A 19,055-nucleotide genomic window follows, 5' to 3' on the forward strand; every position below is an offset into this window, starting at 1 on the left:
GTATTATCAGACTAAGAGATCACTGATGCAAAATGCTGTTGAGACCAAGTATCTACAAATATGTCTAAAGAGTACTTTGTAGGTACATAGATAACAAGGAACGCTAAGAGCAATGCATACCTGTAGTGTTGAGAAACCTTTTAGAATAGACACTAAACATTATACCTCAGGGTTTAAACAAACCTATACATACTAGAGAGACCTAGTGCATGAAAATAATCCTTCCTCAATCTGCCTTTTTATGCCTTCCTGTAAAGCACTTGATGCTGACTCTGGTCAGACACTCAACATATGCACAGATACTGTAGTCAGTACAGCAATTGCCCTTATTTCCTTGGAGTCTTGTGGGCTTCAAAAGAAAATCCCATAAATCACCTAAAACAACCTTCCATTCTCTTTCTCTCTACGTCAGTAATTCTTCGTATGTTTTTCACATCTTGTGTGAAAAGACATCTTTCTTTCCTGACCTTTGCCTCTTCATTTCCATCTCTCTTGGGCGATATTTATTATTTCATCCCCAACCATACTACAGCATATAGGGTGGTGAGGTGCTGGATTGTTTTCCCTCCCACTGAAACCAACAGGGAGGGGATGTTGCAAGACACACAACAGAGGTTCCCAGCACTTTGCAGGCCTTCGTTAAAAAAAAAAACACTGGAGAACAGTTCGTATGAAAGACACCAGCTATGCAAAATAAGGTTTCATTGTACTGCTTTTTTCACCAAACTGTGTGGCTACCCTTTATGAATAATGAAAGAGGTTATCAAAAAACTAATAAATATTCAAAACCAATAATACAGAGGAATAATTTAAATAAGAATAGAATAGCTGTGCTCGGTATGCTTTTTCTTCCTATAAGATCATGTTCCAGAAGAGGATAATGGAACTTTTTGACCAAGAACTGCAAGATGCAGTATTTTTATTATTTTTGCAAATTAAATGAGAAATCCAAGCAACATGTACACTGACAGACAATAGGGCTCTACCTTCTACAACAGCATACAAATCACTTCAGAGTCATAAAAAGAAATGCTGTAATGAATAATACAATAAATAATAAAACCGACTGTTACTTACTGGACCGTACTGGGGATCAAAATGGGGAAAGTAACCCAGATATTAGAACTACTTTTTCCCTATTGTGGACCAGAGACTCCGAAAATTTTAGACTATGCAGCAAAGCATTTAATTAATTAAAGGAATATGAAAGCCAGAATACCCTTCTAAATTTTTAAAGGGTTTTACTTGAATACAATGGAATAACTAAACACTATTCAGTAATGTTAATTCTGGTAATGGGGCTCCAATCTTTAACCATCATCTATGAAAACTGATGCTTGTCTTGCTTATGAGCCTAGTATCTGGATTCTTCTGAGGATGCCTTGGTAAAACTAATAGAAAGTCTAGTCATTAACATAAGAGAGTGATTGCTTCCTCCTAAAAGCTAAACGCGAGGCGAAAGAGTGAAAATGCTTGTAATTGGAGTCTTGGGATGTACATTTCGTGATTAAAAAAGAAAAGTAATAGAAAATAGAGCTGGGAGGGATCATCCAGCTACTCCATCCTATTACCTAGAGGCAGGATCAGTTCTAGTTTAGCTATTTCTCACAGTTTTTCTCATCTATTTTTAAAAGCGTTTAGTAATGGAGATTCCACAAGCCCCATAAGTCATGTTTCAGTACTTCTCTACTCTTACTATTCAAAACCTTTTCCTAGCACCTGGCCTAAATTTCCCTCTCTAAAATTCAAGATTGCTACTTGCTCACTAGAGTATTTCTTTTCCGCATCAGCATTTTACAATTTCTCATACCCATCACACCTTAACCTTACCTTCTTTAGATTGTATAAACTCAGTCCTTTTAATGATTATATTTAATTAATATTTAATGATTATATTTTCTACATTTCTAAATAATTTTTGATGGTTCTTTCCTGCTTCTCTTCAACTGGTCCACATCTTTCTTCAAGTATTGTACCTAAGCCTTATCACTGCTTTGTAGAACGGAAAAGGTCCTTCACGCTTATTATACATCCCATGTCAGTTTACATCATTTGGGGAAAAAAAATGAAATTCTTTTCCCCACAACTAACAGTGGCCAAATGGCCCTGCCCTTAGTGAATTTTAGTGTTTTTTTTCTTTTAGTTTTCAAGGGCCATTCTGGATTTTGACCTCCATATTGCGAACAGCACTTCCCAGATTGGCAAACCTCAATAAACATACTCAGCAGTCTATTGCTGGAATAGTTAATGAAAATGGTGAATTTTAACAGACTCTGGACAGAACGATTTTAAGCCTTAGAGTCAATACATCTTTTCGGTTTGATGCTGAACTGCTAATATATCCTTGGACTAAAGCTCTTTCAAAAAGAAAAGACAGTTCCTGTTACACAACTGATGCCCACCAGGTCCACATGAGCTCCCTGGGTCTACAGACCTGTGCTGTGCTTTCTTATTACTCTCCCACAGATAGACTTGTTCATGTGATGCAAATTCCGCCCCAGAAATCCCTGCTACTCATCATCCTTTGGGTATTTTATAGCTTATTTGTTCCAGTATCTTTGTGGGCTTTAAGTTAGGCTAACAATCATACAGTTCTCTTTAAAAGTAGGTTGAAAAAAGACATCATACCTTCCTGGAGAGCCGCATTCATCACTCAACAGTCTTCAAACTTAAATGATGAGATTTCAATTATTTCTTCAGCTAATTCCTCTAAGGTGCATACCTGTAGGTTCAACCTACCTGAAAATTTCTAATGTATGAAACCAGTTGTTGATCCAGTCTTTCCTTTCTTTACCTTAGAAAAATGCTAAAATTTTCAGAAAACCTTACACAACTTCCAATAAAATCCATTAAAACTTTTGTTTTAGTTGTTAAAGAGAATTCTAATCATGCCACTTTCAAAGGAAAAAGGAAAATCAAAATTGTGTACAATAGGGCCTTGTGTAAAGTAAAAGAGCAAATGAAAAACCAGATAAAATCTTGTGTAACTCCAGTGCTTATTATAAGCCTCTACTTTGCCAACAGATAAAGCTGAATTCTTTTAGCAGCCTCCATGTTGCTCTTGAAATGCAGTTAGCTCTAAGTTTTATGTTCTGCTCCATGTTTCCTTATTTATTGTTGCACTTCACAACCTGACCTCAAAAGATTCCTTTGTTTATTCTGTCTACATCTAGACAAATGTGTAGGAAACTTGCAAATGACAGATGCTGTGTTTTCCAATTTTGCTAAGGCTGAAAGTGGAAATAGAAGTGCTGGCTGCTTTGGAACTGATTACCAGGCAAATTAGTTTGTTTCCTGACTGAAAATTGAAGCTGAAAACACTTCCAGCAATGCTCGGACACATACAGAAAACTACAGCTTAGAGACCCTTCAAAAAGAAAAGAAAGTTTGTATTACTCAACTGATATCTGTAAGGTGACTTTCTTGGGTCTAGGGACTTCTGCATTCTTTGCTGCTAATGGAAAAACCTGACCAAACACTCACACTATCCCCATCTTGCCACAGAAATCAATAAAAGGATTGAGTTGGCATAAAAATCTACAGGTTGAGTCATGTATATTTGAAAGGAGTCATCTCTGCAGCTCCAACAAGCAATTCATGGGAAACAGAGGAAGGTGGTGCAGTCTGCCACAGGGATCCTGAGGGACTGAGAGCAGGCTGAGAAATATGGCTGGGGAGACAGGTATTGAGGAGAACTGGTTCCTCCTGTGCTAAGGAGCTCTGCTTTCCCTCCCAGGAGATCATCCAGGGCTGCTACCACAGAGATCAAACAGCCGCCAACCAGCTTCAAACTGAGGCATCTCATATGACCTCTGACAATTGCACTATGGTCCATACTAAAGAGGTAGAGGTATCCTGATCAAATATTAAGAGAAAAGACTGTTATAGCAACTGTCTACAACAAGTAGGCTAATTTTTCTATATTAAAACAATAGATTTGGGTACCTTTGAAATGCTAAAACCCAGCACTTTTAAATAAGAAAGGTATATTATGCCTTATAAAATAAAGCATGGATTCATCTATTAGCCCATGCTTAATAAAGACAATCATCAACTACAGCACATCTTTATATAATATATAGACACTCAACAGAATCAGATGCTTTTAACTCTATTCTATTTGATAAGCAGCAATTTTCCATTGCTGCTAGTTACATTTATGACAAAGCTAAAACAAACGTTACTGGTTTTTAATTTCTTTCTACTTGAATGATAGCTAATGCTCCAGGAAAAATAAAATGTTAAATGCCAAAATGGCATTTATTTAATTTCTCTTTACTGAAATGGTCAAATTCAGGGTCAAATTTAGGTCAGTTTCTCAGTGCTTATCCTTAATACTTTATTTAAAAGGACAAGCATACAATTCTACTCTAAATTTCTATTATCCTGTATTAGGTGTTTAATTAGTTTGCTTACTCCAACAAGAAAAATTAAATGTTAGTATTTTTTGGTCTTCATTTTTTAACATGTTTTCCTGCTTTTATGCTCTTATTCCAGTCACAGCTGTTGAAGACTGATGGAGCCCTTAATGACAGTTCACATTACACATGAAAATGTTCCACAAAAATATTGGACTCCTTTTAACTAGTTTCCATTTCCTTTTAAAGTTTTCACGTTCATCTGCATTTTCAAAGTAATGTTCCTCAATTGATTACAAAACATTAAGTAAGCCTTTTTCCTCTGCATTTTAAGGCACAGGATGAGGCCGTTCCCAAGCCCGTGGTTGTTCCTGTGAGCCATTCCCATTCCCTCAGAAGAGGGAGGCAGCCAACAGAAGGGCTGCAAGGGCAACTGCAGCGCAGCTCTCCCTTTCCCCACTGCGGGCCCAAAGGCAGGTAGTTGCCCCTAAGCAGGGTTGTGCCTGTGAGCTAGAAAGGAGAAAACATTCAGGTACGCTACACACTTAGTCTCTACCACTTGCTACTTCCACGCAGCTCCCTACCCAGCATAAATTTCTTGCTGCAGTCCTTCTAAAGCACCCCAATCCCCCTCCTGCATTCTGCAGAGCACATAGAAGACCACCTGAAAAAAAGCTGGATAGTGGCCAGGCATTAGTGTCTATGGTCCTTAACAGATCTAGCAATGAGCATGTAAGATGAAAACAAGGTACAAGCAAAATTATGGTCATATGGTAATACAGCTATTACCCCAACACTATCCACTGACATCCTGCAGGGCTTTATAATAGATCTGGGTAGTTATCTCCTGCCTTTAGTGACCGCCTCATGGAAAATGGCATTAGCTCGCTCTGTTGTGCCTCACACATCCCACCAAGGTGGTCATAATTGCATGTCTGCTGGCAGGAAACGAAATAGCAACTACAAATGGAGACAATAATGTCAGAAGAGAGTATATCACCAAGCATGTGTGTGAGCAAACGCATAAATCCGGCTCAAGTCCACAAAATTTCCCATGCTTTCACATGGGCACTTCCCAAGCATGTTTATGTTTATAACAGCCCTGATCATTTTGTAGAATACCAAAGCAAGCACACTTCCTCTTATTTAGTATGAGGATTGCTGTTTCTTAACTTAATATTAATTCCTTTCCAGCAACTTTAATTCAATTTAAAGAACTCAAATCTACAGCAGACTACATTCTAGTAGAGCAAAACATTGTCTTTGCATTAGGGCCAGTCAAAAAAATTTAACTAAAAAGTTTACTGTCAGAAGATGCAGTTTCACCTACATTAAAACATATCATAGGAATATGTCAAATGCAGCAAAGCTTTTCATTTGGATAACGTTAAGAAGTTCAAATAAAAGCAATGCATTAATGTTTTACATGATCAAAGTAGTTAAACAAGCAGCATTTTTTCAGTGGTTCTGTGAATTTTCACTTCACTTAAAATTTTGGAATTACCTGTATTACTGGAACAGTGATTTCTTGTTGGAAGGTACAATCGCAGTGACAGAAGGTGCACACTCACAACAATTAGGATACACAAACAAACCACTGCAGCTCGTTTCTGCAAGCTGAACACTGACTGCTAACTGAAGGACCATCTTGTCAGGTCTCTTTTTGGTCTTCCAAAATCCTTGGGTTTATCTGTGCAGGCCCTGACAGCTGAATGGTACTGCAGCTCCTTGCAGAGAGGCAGGTGAACATCAGAATTCACCTGGAAGAAGATGCACGATAAGTATCTGTTGGGAAGTGTTGGCTTTTGTCTAACAATGCAATACAGACTGGAAAAGAACCCCTCTCTGTACTATAAATAACAAAGTTTTTAAGGCACTTTTCACTGACTTATTTAGAAGTTGGTTTGGAACAGCTGAAGGAATCCAGATCATCATTCTTTCCAACTATTAGGGCTTGGTAAGGCCAATTTGTTACTCTGGAGAGCAGAAAGTAAACTGTTACTTGAATATTATCAAAACACTTATTGACTGATCCTGGGAGAACACGGTTATTTCCAATCAGTGTCAATCTCAAACAAAAAAATATTAAGGCATCTATTGCAAATCTTCATTCTTTGTTACGAACACTAAGGAACTCTCTTTTATGCAGCACAAATTGTTTGCATGGCAAAACAATGCAGTCATGTTACTCTCACTTAACTGTAACTATTCTTTCTTCATTCAACCCACAAATAGTTTGTCAACGACAACAACAAAAACCTATCAGAGAATCAGAGTACTTCCAATGAAAATAAAGGCAAACCCACTAATAATGTAACTTAAAGAACACAAAGCAGTAAACAGATTTCTAGTGAGTTTTGTAAATTCCAAGTAATTGTTTCTGAACTAAAACCTACCAAACAAATGCTAAAGCAGTATGACTAACCTAGCAGAAAATATATGGTGCTTCTGACACTATCCCACAGCCTTAATTACCTGAAACACACTAATGCTAGAATTTAATGAGTTAAAAGCTCAAGCTTTTGGAGTAACAACTATACAAGCCATACTATAGTCTCTTTTCCTTTTTAATAGAGCTTGAGCTTCCATGAGGTGTATGTAGAGGTTCCTTAATTTTGAAGACAAGACAGTCTGGGTGCATTACTGTTCAGGCCGTTGGCAGAGGCAAGACACTGGATGTTAACATATCATGTTGCTTTTTTAATTATGCTAAATTACATTCTCAGTGGGTTTTCTTTCAATCTTCAAGGCAAATACAATAAATGTCCCCATCAAAGAAAGTAAGAATGAATATGGACGAGAAATCAGGACTTTAAATAAAGGATGACTGTTCAATAAGCTCCTAGTGTTTACTCTTTGTGAAAATGTGATCACGGAACTTTAAAGTATTCAAAATCAAAGCACTGTATATCTTAAGAAAGTAGTGAGGGGAAAAACAACAGAAAGACTGTGAAACTGCATATACACCCTTTGAAAGTATGTATGTACGTATATGAATATGTGTATATATGTGTGTGTATGTATGTATGCATACACATATTTGTGCTTATATGTGTACATACACACACACAGACATACAGCAACATTCCTTCCTTTCCTTTATGAAATAGTAGATATATGCATTAATCAAACCAAGAAAGTCAAATGAGATTAGACAACTTTGTCTCATCAGTTGTGTGGTCTAATCTCATTGCATCTTTGAGTTATCTTGTTTATTGTCCAGTCAAAGTTTCATTTCTGTATCTTGCAAGCCTAAGATAAATATCTTAAGAACTGGGTACATTTGCCACAAACATGACATGATTACACATGGGATGGTTTCATTTTTGGTGTTTCAGAAAAAAGGAAATACTAGGCTATCAAGTCCACTAAGTGAAAAAACAACCACTAAACAGAAGTTTAGTTACCTAAATAAATTGACAAGCACTTCTTAAATGACTCATAGCTTACATATATTAGCTTGTGGGCAGAATTACGCAAAATGGGCAAAATTAAGACCACCTACTAGACACAAGAAGGGTTAATGACTGTGCAAAAAGCAAAATGAAAGAAGATGAAAAACCAGAGAGACTTCTTATTTAAACTGTGCACAGAAAAAAGAACCAAATCCTATCCCTTCTTTACTTGAGCAGCTCTTTGAAATCACAAACTTTTATTTGTCCCTCTCTCTTGCTTGGTTCTGCTTCCTAAGTTGATGCAGATGAAACACAGGGACAACAAAGACAGATAATTTACATTTCACAAATTCAAGGAAACTCGAATTATGTCTAGGAGAAAGTGTTCAAAGTTGCAGTATTTTATTCATACAGACTTGTAATCCGTACAAGCTCCAAAAGGCAGGCATTACATTGAATTATAGAGGAGAGAAGGGGTTAATTCTGAACTAAAGGAAGGGCCAGCATGTTAATTCACATCTATTTCCAAACCCCCAAAAAGTACTGGTTCCCTGCCCTAAAGCCTTTAGACACCAAGTTAATGTCCTGATTTGGCAGGATATACTTTAGCTGCCAAAGTCAAACACTGAATGCCGTCCATTTTAACAGCTTAAGAAGTAGTGAAATAGGACTTCTCATCACTTCCACCAGTGGTGCAGCAAGTTACATCCTCTCACAGCAAATAGCCAGTTATCAAATACTTTAAAAAGAGGGAAGGAGGAGCTACCCAAAGAAGAAAAAAAGTAAAACTTACTTAAGAGATCGTCTGATATCTTAGAAGTTGGTGGCATCATAAAATTTGGAGGGCTGATGCATCTTTTTTGCTTTGACCCCCCTCCAGCTAATATGCTCTCCATTTTTCTTAGCAGCAACACTAATGAACACTATGAGTTTCACAGCTATCCCTGCAGCCTACAGAATCTTCTCATTCTCTCCCTCGCATACTTTTTAACACATATAAGTCTTTCCTTCCTGTCATAACCCACTCCTCCCTTTCCTCTGCTCCTCTCTGTTTCATGCTTCACCTTGATGTTCTTTCCATATTTCTGGCAAATTTTCATTTCAGATTTTAGAAGAGCAGAATATAACAAAGCAGTAACATTCTTTGCAAATGTTACAATAAGCAAACTTGGACCACAGTAAAAGAACTGTAAAAAGCACAGCTAATATCCTCAGAAGAGTACAAAAAACTGTCTACTTTAATAAGTTCCAAATTATGCAGAATTTATTCATTTTATGATATACTCTGCTAGATTAGAAAAATCTCATCTGAAATGGAATATGTAGCATTTCTAAGCGTTCCAAATCAGTATATCGTATTGTCAATAAAACGCTGCATGTGCTGACTCTTCAAGGAGTTAAAAAGCAAAAAGGTTTGTATATCAATCTACATATTTCCATCCAAACCAACTGAGAACAACCTTGAGATTACTGTTTTTATTCTTAATCAAGCACAGATGTACAAAGTAGGTTGCATGCATTATATTAGAAATTTTTTTCCATATTCACGAGATAGTTAATAAGTATAAATTTGATTGAAGCGTAGTTTCCAAACTGAAAAATGTCAAGAGGATTTCAAAACATTTAAGGAAAAGGAAGGAGAAAGAAGTCAACAGTAGTAACTGTGGCTGAATACATGTACTACGATCTGATACACATTTTTCATGATACACTGAGAATTGTGATTAAAATCAAAAGACTTGGCACAACTCAGACAAACAAGAAGATAAAACTGCCAAGGTATTACCATAAAGGATTTTTTTTTCCCAATTCACAAGATAATTGCTGTATATCATAAGTACATGCCAGGAGAAATAACTGGAAATTAGAGAGAACATTTAAAATTTTGCATTTTATAAATTCAGCCTTCAGCACACAAAGATCTAAATTCACTGACATATCCAATAACCTCAGGAAGAAAGGTTTGGATTTATCAAGATAGCTGTTATTTCCCAAGACAACCTGTGCAACAGAGAACTGATAGTCTCCAGGGAAACCAAAATCCTCTTGGCAGGTCATGCCCGTATATATTTTATACATAGCACTTTGCAGTATGTATACAGAAAAGGACAGATAGCTTTATAAATGCTTGAAGGCTTTATTCAAATGTTACCTGGTGGTTTCTGTTTCTTTTCACTTTAAATCTCCAGCATTTCACATGCATTTTCCTTTTCTGTTGTAGTAGGTGTTTTCAGTCTTTCTTGTAAAATCTTATTTAGGATGATACTGCATGCCAAGTTTGTTTGATTTTTTCAAAGCTAGAAATAGATTTTTTTCCAATACTGTCACTAAAGTCCGTATATTACCCTATTTCAGATGTTCTCATTTCTTGACTGCATCAACCAATAACATTCCTTTTCTTCAAAAGGCAGCAGTACATACTAAACACTTAATATTTAAAATTAAAATAAGTGAAGTATCATAGCGACTTTCATTTTTTATCTTTTTCCTGGCTTGAAATATTTTATATTTTAGACAAAGAGAAGACATTTCCAAATTATGCATGTTTTTCATTTGGAAGACAACATAAGTGTAACTTTTCAGTGTTCTTTAGGTGCTCCTTTAAATCAAAGTCCCCTATTTGGGAACCCTGTAATTTTTCATAAATGTCTGTTAAATTGTTTTCAGCTTTACAGGCAAAACTAAATAAATGTTAAAGCAGCCAAAAATGTAACATGCGTTCTATAACTAAGCAAGCAGTGTTTCTTGAAGATATGTGCTCAATTACATTTTGGCCCCGGGTTTGGTTATGTTTGAAAAAGAAAGTTGGGTAAGAGAATTCTACATGATGAAATTCAATATAAACAGGAGATATACAGGGGCAGGTAAATTAAATTCAGAGAAAAGGCAGATATAATGCATTTGGATTTTTTTTTAAACACATTACCCTGTAGTGATCCTAAGACAAACACTTCCATGGGCACCTATACAAGACCCAGAACACACAACAGCTGTTAGATTATGAACAGAAACAAAACTGATCCATCTAACTCCATCAAACTTTCCAGGAAAACTCTAAATTTTAAAAAGGAATAAAAAGTAAATTAAATCTGTCTTTGTTTCCAATCGTTAAGCCTGCTTGGGGAACTGCAATGAAAAACCCAATGCAAAACATTCTCCAGAAAGTATTTACCATTCCTCTCAGCTCTCCTGCCCCACACTTCTACTTTTTGTTCAGCTGTATTGATAACAGGAATATATTCCCAACATTGCAAATTGTAAGAGTAACTCTGTTAGGGTATGTGAATTTCATGTGAAGAGTCTGTGTCTGCACACAAGCAGGATTTAAATTGTACTGTCGCAGCAGACCTTGTACCACCCTCAAAAGACTTGCTCTCAATGCCACCGTTGAGCTGTACTTGGAGATCTGAGCTTCGCCATAACATGGAAGGGAGCAATCCAGTTGGAACTAAAGCTTTTCTGATATTTGCAGCAAAACAGGCCTGGAGAGGAAGATCTTGTGATTCAAATTAAATTTAAAATTGTCACAGGAAACCCTCTCTCTGATGACATACATAACGTGCGAAGATTTGCATGGGAATATATGAAAATACAGGGTGGCAGTAATCTCTATCAAGCAATTTCCCAAACGCTTCCTGATTAATTTGGCATGTGGAAGAGCCATGTATTACCCCATCTATGGTTTTTAGAATGACCACATGAACTAAAATTCCAGAAGATATAAAGCTAGAACCACCAAATGGATCAGTTACTTTGCAACGAATTAGGCAATTATGGCCTTTAGAAATGAGGTAGGGGAGAGTTACAGCTATACCTAAGAGGACCTACTTTACAGTCAATACGTTACTGGATTTGCCAACTCTATTGGTACACAAAGGTGGTTAAAGATCTGATTAAAATCAGTACTACACAAAACACTTTTTGCTGACTTTTTGCTACCTGTATCACTATGTATAGTGCTATTATACAAATTTCTACTCAAGTTTTTTGCCATTAGCGCAGCTAATGAAGAGTAACTCCCACTGATGGGGCTTTTGTTCTCAAAACTCACTGCTGCCACAGCCTCAAATTTCCCTTCCTCTCTTTTCTTCCCATCCCTTGGATTCCTCAAACTGATGAGAAACAGTGATTCTGTGGCTATGTTGGAGCAATGCACTGGCTTGCTGGCCAGTGAGCTGTCACCGAGGAAAGCGTGCATGGCTTAGTTCTCCTCACCTTTCCCTGATCAACACAGGTCTCTGTCTTCTACCCAACTGCCAGCTTTCACAAAATTAGGAGCAGCCTAATTGCCTTTGAAAATTTCTAGCAAATTGGTTTGAAATCGTCCGGTTATAATTATTTGGAGGAATGAAACAGACAGACTGTGAGCCTTTTTTAACTCTCGTTTCCCTAGGAAACCAGCTCAGAAACAAAACAGAAAAACCCATCGCACTACCACCTCCAAACCCTCTGAAAAAAAAATCCTTCAAAAGGACCTGAAAAGAAAATCCTGCAAAAGGTACTATGGGATATTGCCTTCTGTAACACCTCTAACGCTGTATTTAACAGCGATAAGGCTTTCACAGAATATCGAAAACAACTAGCAAGCGATAGTTCACCACTGGCACCTAAAAGAAGTATGTCACTGCCAAACACACCACATCACTTCAACTTGGCAAGAATGTTTGATAGAAAGCCAAAGAGTAGTGGAAAAGGCTGTTAAAAGTTAACAAAGCACTTCCCAAAAGTACTGTTATGGTTTTTTAAGCAAGTCTGCTAGAGCATGGGTGATGGATTTACTAAAGAAAAAAGTTTTTCTTGGCAAAAACCCCTGCTTTTTTTGCTTAGAGCAAGTTTTCCTGTCACTCTCCAGAATTTGAACTCCTACTCCCTCATTTCAGAAAAATGTGGCCAGTTTCTGTTTTCAAGTGAAGAATTCCCACATGATTGCGTGCAGATCTATTGTTTAATATGGGTCATGGGAAAATGGCCACAAATTCAAGCATCATTAGAATGGAACAACCAAAGTAAAATTATAATATTTTTTTTAATTTTTGATTTTGCAATAAAACGGTTGTTGTCACAATTTTAGTTGCAAACAGTAGCAGTGTATTTCTCCAAATGTTTATGAGAAGGCATCATTTTACCTTTATTTCTCAGTGTAGTTCTGTCAGAAAACGTGCTGCATCTAAAACATTTATTGGAAATGAAAAGGCAAGAAGCAGAGACACTTTACCTTCAAAGCGACCAAAGAATGAGTTAAGGAAGTTATGATCTAATCCCAAAGTAGTAAGTATACGCAATAAAGATGTAACAGATGTCCTGTCCAACAGGGACAGAACTCTTTCATGGTATGAAGGTGGTAATTAAAAAGCATTATGCAGACAGTTGTAAGATCTAAGCCTTTCCTTACCCCCTGGATAGGATCACTTTCGTGCTAGTGACATCAGAAAAATCATTTCATAAATGCACATTCTTACTGATTAAAAAATAAAATACAGAAGCAAATAAACAGGTCAATTTCTTAGCTCCCTTTACAAGGAATATGAAAAACTTTATAGGTGGCACAGTGGTATATGATGATGCATATTCACAGCCGGCATACAACAACAGAACCATTCACCATCATTGTTAGCCGCTGCAAACCCGTGAAAGCGTGCAAAGCAAGTGCCTCTAGGCCTTGGCTAATACTGTTTTCTCACTGTTCCCAGTAACGCAACCCAAAGAGAGGTCACAAGCAGCCTCACGTGGCTCTAACTTCTAATCATGTAACAGCCCACGTTGAAGACACTTTCGCTTCTCTCCATTCCCAAGTGTATTCTGCAAAACAGAGAATCATCTCTAAGTCCTTTTAGGTCAAGAAGGGCCAGACCTGCTACTGGTTAATAATGAAATACGACTGATAAAACAGTCTGTGTTTCCATCAATGGTTCTGAAAGGGTTCCCTGGAAGTATCTGTTGATAAGCAGACCAATTTTTCCCCAAAACTTACTATAATAAAAAACTAAACAAACAAGAAAGCCAACAAGTAGTGCAAGAGTACAGCTTGACAACAAAGTCTTACAATTATAAAGTACTTTATTCAGTGAACATGTGGTGAAGAACAATGAAAATAATCCCACAGAATATGTACAATTTTATCTATTTGATCATTTGAAAGGCTTCATCAAGGCATTCAACCCAGCTGGAAAAATTGGGTAGAAGGACTGCAGAGAAAGACAGATGCTGCATCTGAGCTGAGCATTCCTTAGTAAATAAACAACAAAAACAAAACAAAACAAAAAAGTGATTCTGACACAGTTCCAAACTTTATGAGACAATAACTTAACAAAAGACCATTTATTCTGCCACTCTCTTTTCGTTCTTTTGTTTTGTGATTTGAGATAAAAGTAGATGCTAATTTTTTTTGCTTACTAATAATCTGCACAATAATTACTAGTGAATCAACCCATGCAATTTAGCACTATTTGTCAATTCTTATATCAGTTGTTAAGAAATTCCGGAAACAATTGTTCAAATAAAAGAACACCAATAGAGGGCTTAGCAACCAAGGAACTACAGCACTAGGCTGCTGTTTATTTATATTTCATCAGTAACCATGTCTTGGCTTATCTCTAACTTTCTCAAAATTCCATCTATTTACTTGTAAACTTCATACCTCATACCTCATTCTCTTTCAGATTTAAGGCCTTTTATCAATTCATTTGGAAACACATGGCATCTTTAGGACTTCTCACATCCTTGATGTCTTTAATTTTTTATATGCCACATAGTACGCGAAAGCCTCTGTATTATCAGACTGAGATGAACTCTTTCAACTGATGACTGTTTAACAGAGACAGGTAATATTTTTGCAGTTCTTAACTCACCTGATGACTGTCAAGCTTGTCTTTCATGTGTTGATCAAGAGCTGCAGCTCACAGCAAAGGCTTAATGATATTCTCTTCCCCTTGAAAGGGCTGTTTCTTTCAAGAAGAATCTGTAGCTAATCAGTGCAAGTCTCAAGTTGAGAGGATGATTATTTGGGGGGAGAAGGAAAGGAAGGAAGCTGAGAGTTCTTTACAATTTCAACTAAACAGAGCTCCATTTATATGAAATAAGCAGGTTTTGCAAAAACCAATTGGCTGGAAAGCCTTAAACTTACAGTTCCTGTACAAGACCTTATCACAATGCATGGGTTACCATTTACCAGTAAAAGCCAGTTAGCTACAGCAGCTGAGTAAACATCAGACTCAGCTGAAATTTCTCATATGACACCTCATATCTGGGAAACCCCTCACACTGCTGCTGATCCTAAGTTTATCATATAGCACAGTGTGTCACAAGTATGAAATCATTTGCAACAGCATGTCTGCACACAAACCAAGAGTTTGCTGGGTGTACAAGATATATCACAGAAAGCAAGTTGCAATTTCATGCAGTAATTACGTCACCTGGACTCCTCTTAAGTCCAGGATATCATTGGATATGATATGGATATCATATATATATGATATCACTGGATATCACAATATCATATTTGTATGACTGCAATAAGATGAAACCAAGTCACTGAGACTTGTGTTTAAGATACAGGGCAAAAATATACAACACATGCCAGGGTTTTGCCAAGATAACTGAACGAGTGCCAAAGGAGCTAGCTTGGGAACTGGAAGCAAGACTAGCACAGTGCTCAGCAAATGCTAGTAAGTTCTTGTCCTGCACATGAGCCATGAACATTTTTCCAGACTGCCTCATCACTCAAAGAGAAGGCCACAATCTGGAAGCCTGGATCAATCATTATCAGCTTTGTAATATGTTATGGCTGTAAGACAGTAATGTTCGAACAGTATTTCACCAAGAAATAACATTGAAGAGTTCTGAAATTGCTGCAGACTGGCCATGAACCAGCAAGCAGGTGTCACAAGCACCTGGAATGCAGCATTAAACTGAGACCTAATGCAAAAAGGCACATTATACCGGGCCCAGTTTGAGATTTTGCTTGGCAGTACGTTTACATCTTGTACAGACAGAACACTTATTAGGCTACCTATCACTTCTGCACATACATACAGGCACTGAAAAACAAAACAGAAACAAAGGTCTCATGTAGATAATGCACTATCACAGACATAGGATCAATGCCTCTCTTTGTATGAAGTCAAGGTAAAGAAAATGCACATCAGGCACTCACACACAAAATCCACGCAAATGCTGTAAGAATACTAACCTGAAGAACAGTTAACACTTGAGACACAATCGTTAAGGTTTGCAAACTACATTATTTTGCTGAGTACAATATTCATAACCTTAATTTAAATTGCAGTCACAATTATGCTTGTTGCTAAAGCAACAATTCTACCTATTTACAGAACTGGGCACAGAAAATGAGAAATCCTGCAGTTTCCATGCACAGTAGATATGATAAACTACCCGAATGTTCTCAGGTTATTCTTCAGACAAAATTTAAATCAAATGTTGATCTTTCCTAGAAACTATAGCATTTTAAGTTTTAAAGTAACATTTCCCTGTTCAGTAATGAAATAAGTCTAACACACTCAGGGGAGGTTTTTCATGTCACTTTCAGATTCAAAAAATCAAAACAACTTGTCATGAAAGACACAAAAGGGATCTGAACCCAGAAATATAAGTTGTCTTCTTCAGTACAAGACCACATGCCTGCCCATGCATGATACCATGGGTTTTATTCAGGCAGAACTCTATAGCAAATCTTGTCAGAATGACAGCCACAGCTGGGCTTCACTGATACCAACACAACAAAAAGGCACACCTCTGGCAATAGAAGGCTCCCAAAACACTGAAAACTCATGCAATGCCATGCCTTCTCTTCCTACTTAACAAGTCAAATGATACCTGTCCCTCCACTTTTACTGTCACCCATCACCCTTAAGGGTTTTCCGTTTCTGTGCTCAGCTTCTCCTGTCCCATGATATTCTTTCCCTATTTTATCTGCTCTACTTTCTCTTGATGCCCCCTCCTTTCTGAAGAACTTGTCTCCTCTTCCCACTGTACACAAGTGCCCACATCTACCCTGGCAGTGAACTGAGTGAAGCATATGAAGTGTCACACTAACACAACCCTCTTAAGCTTCCAGACACAGAGAGATGCTGCTGTGAAGCCCCTTCCCTGTCCGAACAGTGGCCAACATCACAACAATGGCACTATGCATAATGTTTGGGGCGTCCATGCCCATGGCCTACAACAGCATGGGTCCAGCCAGGCCAGGAAGACATAGCAATAGGTGGCAAAGGTCGTTAGGGCAGTGCCCTTCCCTTTCCTTCTGCACTCACGAGAAGTCACCTGGTCATATATCCCCTTAGGGGAGCAGCAGCAGCAACATGGTCCTACTCCTGAAACTCCTCTCACCTGTGTGTGTGTGATCCTCTGCAGAGAGCCCACAGCATGGAGGAGTCACATTGTAGGGGAGATGGGTTGTTCACTGGAAGGATGTTGGGTACAGACTTGCTTTTTCTCCAGATTTCAGCATGCAGCCTGCAAACAGGGTGCATACTTCTCATGTTCTCCCCATGACTGTAGGTGCGGTGCCAGATGCCCAAGCTGGGCTCTGCTGTTTAGTTGTTGCTCCAGTTAATCCTCTGGACGTGCAGGTCCACCGGGGAACGTTTCTGGCGTAGGACATATCAGCACCCCATCACCCTTTTTCCCTATCTTTGTCCCTCCCACAGAAGTTCCAGACCCCACTTTCCCTCCTTTGCATTTCACTTCCTTATAACTTTTGGGCCATGTGGTCTTCTCTGAGAATAAAGCTGGCAAAGGTGTTACTTGAACTCTTCTGCTGATCCATTGCTGTTTAGCTGCAGCTGTGCCTTCCACTCCACTTTTTCAGCCAAGAAGCCTAACGCACCCGCATTTTCTGAGGTGCAGCAGCAGGAAAACTATGGCAGAAAGCCTGGGCTAGGGATGTTATAGCTCATCACAAGGCTGACAGACACCCTGATTGATGCATTCTTTGTGGAAAAGAGTGTGGAGGCAGTTTCTAGGCTTGAAGGATTCTGGCTATGAAGACCCTTTGGAGCTTCTTATGAGCTGACATGTCAGCTGAGTGTTGACAGCCTATCAAGCAGCTGACAGGTTATGGTCCTGCTCCGAACAGGGTGCTTCAGCCAAAAGCCTAGGAACAGGACTGGCAGGCCATTTCTTCTGCAAGCTAAAAGGAAAGCAGGGAAGGAACAGATGCTTCCCAGGAAGAGATACATGTTTCCTTGTTCAGAATAGGGGAGAGCTAATCTCCCTACTGCAGGACTTAATCAGCCTGTACTACTCCCCTTCCTTGTCCTTAAAAGTCTCTCCTCTCCAAGCCAGGGGAGCAGAAGGCACTCTTCCCTTTGTCAGTTCTCCCTCCTTTGTCACTTCTCGGAAGAGGAGGGCACAAGATTCATCCTCAATCTCCCTCTTCCTGCATGGTGTGCTGCTGCTACTCTTCAGCTATGCTCTTCCTTAATGAACAACTCAGTCCTAAGTCTGTTAGGTTTCCTGAGGGCCACTGAGCCAGCAGCCAAAGGCATCTGCCAACATGAAGAAAAAGTCAAAACAGGCTTTGAGAGTCAGGGGAGAGACAAAGCAACTATGCCTATCTAAAAGGGATAAATGGTCAGGCACCACCAGGAGAAGAGCGAACCTCCTCACTTTTAGATAGTCAGCTCTGCTGTGCCTCTCTGCAAGGGCAGTGTTTGGAACAGTGTTTGGAGGATGGCATTGCAGACCTTGATCGTGACTTTGCCCACTGCAAATTTTGCCCTCCTTCCCCAAACTGGTTAGCCACTGACCAATAGGTACTGCAATCATGGGACTCCATAGGGTGACAGCCACACCTGTGACAGCAGGTTTGGACTCCCAAAATTTCATCCAGTGATGGCAAAGTCATGGCAGTAGCTTGTAACAACAGCAAGTTCTGACCCACGACACTATCCTCAGTGCAAGGAGGAAACCACTAGCCCTACCAGTCCAACCTTGTATCCCACACCCATAGTACACTCCAGTGATCTAGGGCAGAGCACACAGAAGAGTGAAAACTCAAGAAAGCACAGTCCATGTCTTCCTCAGACAAAAGTAGGAAGGAAGCAGGAAAGAGTGAGCTCACCTGGGGTGTGCTCACACAGTAGCCACCACAGCTAGAGGAGAACGCTCATCATTCCATCCTCAACTCCATCTTTCTTTGGCCAGTGGCAAAAAAGTCTAGAGAAGTCGTCAGGCAGCAGGTGCAATGGTAGCATGTATGAAAAAGCAGGAACAGAAAACAAACCAGGAACAGAAGTAGGAACAGAAATTAGACTTGTTTCTGCATGTTAAACCTCTTTACAAG

At 38.7% G+C, this 19,055-nt stretch overlaps 1 protein-coding gene across 1 annotated transcript in view; it reads right to left on the reverse strand.

Annotated features, from left to right (window-relative positions):
- Window positions 1-19,055, reverse strand: part of RFTN1 (raftlin, lipid raft linker 1) — a 97,308-nt gene that overhangs the window by 58,581 nt on the left and 19,672 nt on the right. The window lies entirely within an intron of this gene.

The sequence above is a fragment of the Gavia stellata genome, chromosome 6 (genome assembly GCF_030936135.1).
Source record: "Gavia stellata isolate bGavSte3 chromosome 6, bGavSte3.hap2, whole genome shotgun sequence".
Lineage (NCBI taxonomy): Eukaryota > Metazoa > Chordata > Aves > Gaviiformes > Gaviidae > Gavia > Gavia stellata.